The following is a 9,401-nucleotide window of genomic DNA, read 5'->3' as shown; positions in this document are numbered from 1 at the left end:
CAAAAATAATCTATTGAAATCATTTTGCAAGGAATAACTTTTCTGTTCCTTATATGGTATCTTGTAGCGACCGTCTACTCGACCAGGAAAACCGACCACCACACCAGGAGTCTTCTCAGATCACGCTTTATTGGAGAGCCTTTTAGTTGTAGGAGAGCTTGGGCGCGAGAGAGCGTGCACCCGAAACACAGCCGCTTATATAGGAGAATCGGAACGCGGGTCTTTCTATTGTTGGTCGCCTGCCTTTCACCGTCACCAGGTGTCATGGGATTGGCTGGGGACTCTACCTGGCTCGCGCACGCGCAAAGCTCAGGCGTCCCGCCAAGCACCAAGCACCGTCTGGGGTGGTTACCTCAAAGCTGCAAGGGAGTGGGCGGAGTCTCGCCTCGGCTCCCTACAGTATCTAAGGAGAGTCTTTAGAGAAGATAAAAGTGGTGTAGTTTTTAATTCTTCTAAGCATCTTGTTAGCAAAATATATCTTTGAGGTTAGAATTGATTAAACCAAAAAGTGATGGAGTACTTATTTTTCTGGGCACTTTAGACACAAGAAGACATTCAAGGTAACAGAAAAAAGGAAAATGTATAACCAAATATTTGTGATCACAGATTCTTCGACTGGTTTTCTGGAGAGAAACCTTTACATTAGATTTTTCCTCATTAATATAGATGTTGTTTCATGGCAACCAAACGCAAGAGGGAAGTTTAATGGACTCGCTTGCCTAATTCAACAGCATGATAAAAAATGGCAAATAATATTTAGTGAATTATTTGACCAATTACTTTGCCAGAACAAAGAAGGAAAAATATAATTCAAAATCGACTTAAATGTATGAAGAAAAAGTAGTGAAGAGATGAAAGAAAACATAGAGGATTGTTTTCTCTCCAGTGGAGCAATGGGTTCTTGATCTTGTTTCATCCATTTTATATTCTCAAGCTATCAAGTGTGGCTGAGGGCTGGAGTATCCAGTTCATCTAAAGAAAATTAGCTGAAGAAAGATAATATTTGCAGCTGATGTAGGTGATTTATAACCTTAGACAATCTATTTAAACCTGTTCAAAACCCTCTCTTACCCCAAACTGCCCTCTTTGAAAAGCTTTATTTGCTTTTCCCAAGACTGCCCTTCATTAACTCCTTAAAATTTTGAGAGGTCATATTCATACTCTCAAGAGATTGCTCTTTGGTTGTGATTTTTGTGTGTTTTTGATTTTTTTGTTTTGTTTATTAACTGAATTTCAAAAGGTTGTGCAAGTGTGTTACAATTAAATATATCCATCTACATATCCAATGTTCCTGGATCACAGCCACTCCTTCTATCATTCTCAACTAACCCCTTCTCCAAGATTTATTTCTGATTTATCACTTCCTTTATCACATGTGTACATTGGGTATTCTAGCTGTACTTACCCTTTGTTCAATTTTTCATCTTTACTATTATTCCTCTCTGGTTTCAACTTCCTCTCTGATACTCATTCTGTTAAAATGTTTGATAATACTTTGAAAGGTTTATATACATTCAATCCTGCATATACTTTAACTGATGTCAGCTTATATTTCCATAATTCACTCATCTGCAGTAACAATTTGCAAGAATGGAGATGCAAAGCACCTAGACATGATTGTATTCACATCTATTTGAAAGATTGATCTTTAGTCAAAAAGAGTTTAAAAATGGCTTAGAATGTATTCCTAATTATCAATTTTTATAAATGGCTTTGTACAATGGTGTGTGATTATTTTATTTTACCTGGGATAATATTTTCTCCTACTTGTAGGTTTTGGAAAAAGAAGAAAACTAAGATTTACTATTATAGAGGAATATGATAGAAATAGAAGACAGATTTTATGTTTGTCACATCTCTGATGAGTACTCATATTCAAGACTTAAAATCATATTTCTTACTATGTTAGACAGATAGAGAAAACATAAAACAACATATGATAAGCAACTATTTGTGACTATTGTCACTATTTGTGGAGCACATGGGCAGCCAAGATGGCTCTGAGAGGAGGTTGAGTGGGCAGAGCCCAATTTGCTTTACGTTTAGTGCATTACCAGCCCGTGGAAGTTTAGGTGCATGATAGGGTGTGACCTTTACAGTGATTGGTTCCTCTTCCTCCCCTCCCATGTCACGTGCTCTTTTTTGCTTTAAAAAGGGCTTGCTTTGTGTTAATAAACGAGTTTACAGCTTGACTTGACTCCCTGCTGCGTCTGATTTTCTCCCTGGCTAAGGGAGGCTGGGGAACAGGCTACTGGCCACACTAACCTTTCTTTGGACCCCGTCTGTCTTTCATGGGATGGACTAAGACCCAACAACTATTTTGTTGAAATTTACTTCATTAGCTAACCTTTGGGTTTGGAATATGGGAGGCTGATCTATTGAACACATTTTTTGAAGACACCTACTGAACAACACAAATGGTGGGTGGTACTATTTCTACACTTTAATGAATGGTTGAACCTGTTAGTCATTGGTGCTGGGTAAATAAATCAACTCTACTGTAACTTGCTCCCTACACTTGAAAAACTTTTAATGTCAGTAAGTATCAACTACTTGTCGAAAGTTATTTTGGTGAATATAATTTTAAAACGTTTATTTGAAAATGAATACACTTTCAGGAGATTAAATGTAGGTTATCATTGGTTTGAGAGTGACAACATTTTTATATCACAGAACCAAGTTTAACTGAAGTATCAATGTTTTGAAGCACTAAGGATATTCTCACTTAATGTTTTTCTAAATTACATTTGACCTCTAAGTCCAGTTTTCCAAAAATACGTAGAGCAATTATGGATCTTTTTTGGACCACTTATGCTGGACTGATATTATTTCATTACTCATTAGAGCAGGGGTATTAAAAATAATCTTATGACATTTTGTGATCTTTTTCACTCATATGGATTGGTCATCTGTAAACTGAAAGTTTGAATTACAGCACTGTCTCTCAGATTTTGTGATCTCCTCCTTCATTTTAAGTTGCGTTGCATTTCACACTTGCTTACTGATAATTCCTGCATCTCAAGGAATTGGGGACTTGAAATATAGGAAACGAGAAATTGATATGCGTATTCAATTAGTTTCTATTGGCATGTTGCATGGGCCTAGGTGAGAAGTATTGCCCATGTTATCTGATGATGCAAATAACCTGGTGCTGGGATCCTAGGATCTCATTTGGGGAAAGTAAGACCTCATCTGGGAAAATTTCAACTGCAGAAGTTTAGAAGTAGCTCTTAAGCAAGGCTTACTTTGAATCAAATAACTCCACAGAACTAACTCATTTGGATAAATTACTACTTGAAACAGCCATCACCTTTGGATCTAGTTATAAATACTTGAAAGTACAATCAAATCCAAAATGGAAAATATTTAAAATAGTAATTGACAAAAAATTGCAAATGTGAGCAATAGACTGAACAATATATTTTTTCCACTATTCACAGAATTTCAGGGAAATAAAATCAATAGCACTGTTAGAAACAATAATGTTTCCTTGTATCAAATAGGCACCCAAGGATATAAGCCTGTATAAAGATTGCAACATTAACTATTTAATTTAGAGGATACTACATGCTTCAGCAGCATGTATACCCAAATTACAACAATACAGATATTAACATGGCACTTGCACAAAGATCATATGAAAATTTGTGAAGTATTCCAAATTTTTCATTCTTCGGATGCAAGAAATGAAAAACATTTAAAATTGATTACAAAATTACAAGTGTAAAAATATATGTAACTCATATAATTAAAAGTTAGTTTGACATCAGTGTATTAAATCGTGAGCTTAGAAAGGCCCTTATATGGGGCTGGGAAGGTGGCTCTTTGGTAGAGCACTTGCCTTGCATGCCTGAGGCCCTGAGTTCGATTCCTCAGCACCACATAAGCAAAAAGAGAAAAGCCGGAATTGGCATTGTGGCTCAAGTGGTACAGCACTAGCCTTGAGCTTAAGAGCTGAGGGACAGTGCCCAAGCCCAGAGTTCAGGCCCACGACCGGACCCCCCCACCAAAAAAAAAGAAAGGACTTTACATAGCATAACCTTTATAAAACTTTTGAAATTAGACAACATTTTCGTTCTATCCCAAAGAAATATAATACTATAAGGACCTAGGAAACAAAAGAATCTTAAACTATTTCTATATGGAATGAAATCTGAAAGGACACATTAATGAAGCTGTATATTCTAAAGTAGCATATCATTCAAAGTATTATATCTATGAGAGAATAAAATACATTATGGACACTATAAAAATAGACTATAGAATATTTTAAAATATACTTTTTCAAACAAGCACGAGAAATATCTTTAGTTTCTGTATAAATTTCAATAGATAAGTTAAAATTATTTCTGATTAAAAAGTCACAAACTCTGAAGAAATCATTATAGATGTATACAAAAACTCTTGAATACATTTTGACATGAAAGGCAGGCAATTCACTTGAAAGAATTCCACAGAATCCATGAATTTTACAATAAGTTATTGCTGTTATTTGGATTGTGAAAATGTTTTGTATGGACACAAAGGATGGAATGGCATTTTTGAAATTTAAGAAAAGTAATTGAATCATTGGGACTTAGTAGAACAATTTGTACAGTCTTCCACAACTTCAAAGAGGTAGTGATACATATCTTTTTAGCAATATCAAATGCAGTTTCTTCCAAATTGTTCTTCAGACATGGTTTTATGTAATGTTTCAACAGAAGGAGATCAAATGAATTTTTGCTATCTTAATTTCCAGCAGCAAGAGTCAAGGGGGTCAAGAGGCCTTTAGGTTGGGCATTGGAATCTGCATCATGATGAAGTAAGAAAGAAGCCACTCTGTTATTATTCCACTTATATGCACTGTGCAGATGTGTCCATCCATCTACAGTTATTGTGTGTTCCGCTTGAGCCACCAACTCAAGGACAATGTCTAAGTGTCCACTGTAGACTTCCTGATGAAGAGGTGTATATTCATCGTCATCCCTTGTATTCACATGAGTGGCCCTTTTGGAAAGCAGTCTCCACACTGTAGTAAGCCGATTATTTTCGGCAGCACAAAAAATAAATTTGTTGGATCCTTCTCTATTTTCTATTGCAATTGATACCATTTCTCATTTTTTCATCTTGTTTCTCATCTTTATCAGAATTGCCTAACCAGAGACTTTGAGTGCCAGTGAAAATGAGGTGTCCATGTATTTCCCTAATAGTTCATGTTGGTTGACCTGCTCCGAAATATCCGGTGAATTTTCTGCATCGTTTTTCACCATGATTTATTTTATCTTTTTCCATTTTTACTATTCTAAATTATTCTAGCGAGAGTAGGGAGTTGATGGAGACAAGAGGAAAGATATTCCTCCGTATTCAATGGTACAGACTGAAAATGAGGACCAGTGGTGTCTTCATGTGCAGCTTATTCTAGGAATGAGAAAATATGAAATAATGCCTTCTACATAAATGATTTGGGAAATGGCAGAGCAGAAAGTGAAATGATGAAACCAAAAATACAAAAGCAAAATATATTAGGATTATTATGGAGCAATCATATTATCTATAAGAACCATGTAAGAGAGAGAGGAACAGAGAGATGTGCAAGGACCTACCTAGCCACAAATCCATGCCTCTGATCAATTTATAGAGCAAGCAGAATTTTATTTTTTTTTTAAAGATGGAAAGAGAATTCATGTATTTACTTGAAATTAGTAAATACATTTTTGGGAGCCTACATAAAGAGACATAGATTTACCAATATACAGACAAAAATCTAAATCCTTGAGACTTCTAGTAACATATCTGACTTATATCAGTTGAATCACACTTTTCCTGTACAATGAAGGAATAGGCCCAGTCTAGGAAAGCAGCTAGAGAATGCAGGCCGATTGTATCTGTCACAAAACTTTGTGGAAAATGGTATTTAGGATTACTTACTGGTGATCCACTTGCACTGGAAGCATGATTCTGACCTATTGCTTGCTGATTCTGAACTATTGCTTTGATCATTATATTCTCCAAGAAGAAAAAGTGAGAATTGATAACAAAGGAATATAATGCATTTTGATTTCTCATTAAGCACTTTCAATAATCAAAATCACATGAAGACAATAGACAGCCCTATTTTTTAAGATGAAAACCGTGTCTTTAAAAAAACAAGGAATTTAAGTAGTCATGCAAAGGACTTCTATTTTATTACTGACTTATACATTTTTTTCTAATGTTGGTACCAATAAATAATGGATCAATTAGAAAGCTCTTAAAGCTATATGTTCAATAGTGAGTTCTATTACACTTTATCATGGTATTTTTTGTGTATGGTCTTAAGAAGAAATTTTCATTACTAACTTGAATTTCTGATAGGACAATATCATCACTGTACACTTTGCTTCTATATTCTCAGTTTTAAATTGCTATCTAAGTATGTGCATTAGATAATCATACAGAAGAGAATATGTCCAGAAAAGAAGCCATAACTTAACTCAGCAAAAGTAGGTACATTGAATCATTTTGGAATTATTTTCTGTGCTTGTGACGATTATTGTTGACTGTGTTGTTCCTTTGGGGGAAACAAAGTCATATTTACACATTTTCTGTTGGTCGTGGGGCTTGAACTCTGATCCTGGACACTGTCCCTCAGCTCTTCAGCTCAAATTTAGTGCTCTTCCACTAGCTACAACACCACTTCTGGGTTTCTGGTGTCTAACTGAAGATAAATGTCTCATGGATTTTCCTAACCAGGCTTGATTTGAACCACAATCCTCTGGTCTCAACCTTCTGAGTAGCTAGTATTATAGGAATGAGCCACCAGCACCTGGTTCATATTTGCATTTATGTGCACTAAATGACACTATGTAGACAAAGAATGGAAATTTGAATCAAATGATGTGACATTGCAGCTTTTTAGAAAAATTGAGATAGCAATAAATATGTCCTCCTTTTCCATGTTGTTACATTAATGACTCATGAGGTATGGGACTCTTACCTTAGCATCCTCTGCTGTCTGCTTTTGTGAACTTAGTATCAGAAATTGTTCATAGAGAAATAGAGAAAGACATAGATTTTAGAAAGCAAAGGAGATAAGGTGTAAAAGAACAGCATAGAAGAATATACAACTTATCACACAAAGATTAAGAACTAGTCTAAGTGATTAGAATGCTAAAGGCACTGAGGAATAAGCCTAGTTGATAACTAGTTCTTCAATAACAATAAATGCTTCCCTAGGACAGTTTGTGGTGTAACTTAGTTATTACTATCATTTATTCCTTCAATCTGGAGTTATTCCTTCTCCTCTGTCAAAACTATTAATTAACCTCTGCCTTTTTGGTGCCCTGATTTACCAAAAAGTTTTCCAAATCTCACATATATACTACCCTTCTTATTGTGATTAGCAGTTACCACTCAAAAGCCTGGAATCTTTGAATTTCCAGGATTAATCTTCACCTGATATCTAAGCACTCTACTGGCATTAATTACTATGACCTATTATGAAAACATTTTTTGTTCAACACAGTATTCTAATATAGGTAAAGTACATGAATTAAGGACTATTGTTAGATATCATTTGGAAGGAACAATTCTATATTCCAAATATGGGTTCTTTATTTCGCATTAAATCACTAAATGACTCTTTTGCCCATCCTGGGGCTTGAACTCAGGGCCAGGGAACTGTTCCTGAGCTTCTTTTTTTTTATTTTACATCAATGCAAGCACTCTACCACTTGAAGCAAAGCACCACTTCCAGTGTTACCTTTTCTCTTTATGTGGTATGGAGGAATTGAACCCAGGGTTTTACCATGCTAAGCAATAACTATTCCATGAAGCCAAATTCCAAGAGCCCTAAATGACTTTCTTTTTTATATTCATAAGTTTGTGTGTGTGTGTGAAAATATAGTACAGATGGGTTACAATTACATGAGCAAGGTAATGAGTACATTTCTTTTCAAGCATTGTTGCCGCCTCCTTTGTTTCCCCTTACCATCCTTGACGAGCGATCCTCCCACGCCGTCACCAAAGTTGTAAAGTTCGTTTTTCGACATAACATCTTTTGCAATGGGACTTTCTTAAGATGGCACTTTTTCATTCTGTTAATATGTATTATAATTTAGGGGAGGTGGTAGAAAAGGAAGTGGAAAACAATACTAAACCAGTAAGGCTGACATTCCTATCACATTACTAAGGAAGTAGTGTTAAGACCTGCAGGACTCATAGGGCTGTTGCATGTGACAATATTATGGAAAACACTATTAACTGTGATCTCCGACATCCATAATATGCTACTTCCACTTTCAAGGTCAAGAGCCAAATATCTAAGACTTTTTATTGATTGGATGTGTTTCCTAGGGAGGAAATAGGAGGGTGTGATAGGTGATGGTGGAAAAATATGCATATTGGATCCCTGTCCATATTTTTTACAGTTTTAAAAAGTGCTATTGATGAACTCCCAATTACATTCAATTGACTTCCTGTCTGCACAAGATAAAGATAAATGAAGACATTTATTCTGGTGGATAGTCACATATATTAGCAAAATCCATTTCTGGAAAAAAAGATACTTGGTAAGAAAATATAAAGTATTGTCTACAAAATGGTTTCTTTTCTTGGAGAACAAAAGTTAATATTGAAATGATTACTCCAGCTTTGTTTGAGATTTTATGCTGTCTCAGTATCAAACTGTTTTCTACTTCCTACATCCTAGCATAAAAGACATGATTTGAAGTATTTTTAGAAACAAAGGTACATAATAGCTTCCTTCCTGCAGAGACTGTGATGGCAAGTATGATAGATCATATTGTAGTTCTCTTTTTTCCCCTCTTTATCTCGTGTTGCATATCTTGGCATATTACTCCATGTCCTGCACCAGCTTCCTGTAGGTGTGATTTACCTCTACTCTGCAATGTCATGATGGGTCATGTGACTTACTTCAGGTTACAAAAGTGAATCAGAAGTGGTGAAAGACTATTTCTAGGGGAAGATTTCTATCTCATTGTCTGTGTCTAACAGCTGACTTGTTTTTCCTAAGCTATAAAAGTAGCATATTTCCAGAGGGGGTCTTCTTTCAACTTATGTACTGGGAGAATATAGCATGTGAAATTAAGGCAAAACTCAAATATGGCCTCATACATATAACACAGGCAGAAATAAGCTAATATTAGAATATGATATTAAGATGTTTGTTTCTTACCATCCTTGTATACCGTTATGATAATTGACTATAGCACACTAGAATTTAACAAATCCTAAACAAGAACTAAAGAAATAGACATTTCCTGTATGAAATTATTACAATTTTTTTTATAAATAAACATTATCCATGTATTGTGAGGTTATCTTTTTCTGTAGATGTGTTTAATCACTCTAGAGCACTGTATACAATATCAAAAATCATTATCCAGACTTTGTGATTGAGATAAGGAAGAACAAAAATA

General features: G+C 35.2%; 1 pseudogene; it reads left to right on the top strand.

Annotated features, from left to right (window-relative positions):
• The first annotated feature begins 3,567 nt into the window (after positions 1-3,567).
• On the top strand, positions 3,568-3,667 carry LOC138835460 (U6 spliceosomal RNA; annotated as a pseudogene).
• The last annotated feature ends 5,734 nt before the right edge of the window (positions 3,668-9,401 follow it).

This window comes from Dipodomys merriami, unplaced genomic scaffold (genome assembly GCF_024711535.1).
Source record: "Dipodomys merriami isolate MVZ:Mamm:240054 unplaced genomic scaffold, mDipMer1.0.p SCAF_239, whole genome shotgun sequence".
Taxonomy (NCBI): Eukaryota; Metazoa; Chordata; class Mammalia; order Rodentia; family Heteromyidae; genus Dipodomys; species Dipodomys merriami.
The sequence above is the reverse complement of the archived record's forward strand: the minus strand, read 5'-3'. Positions and strand labels throughout refer to the sequence as shown.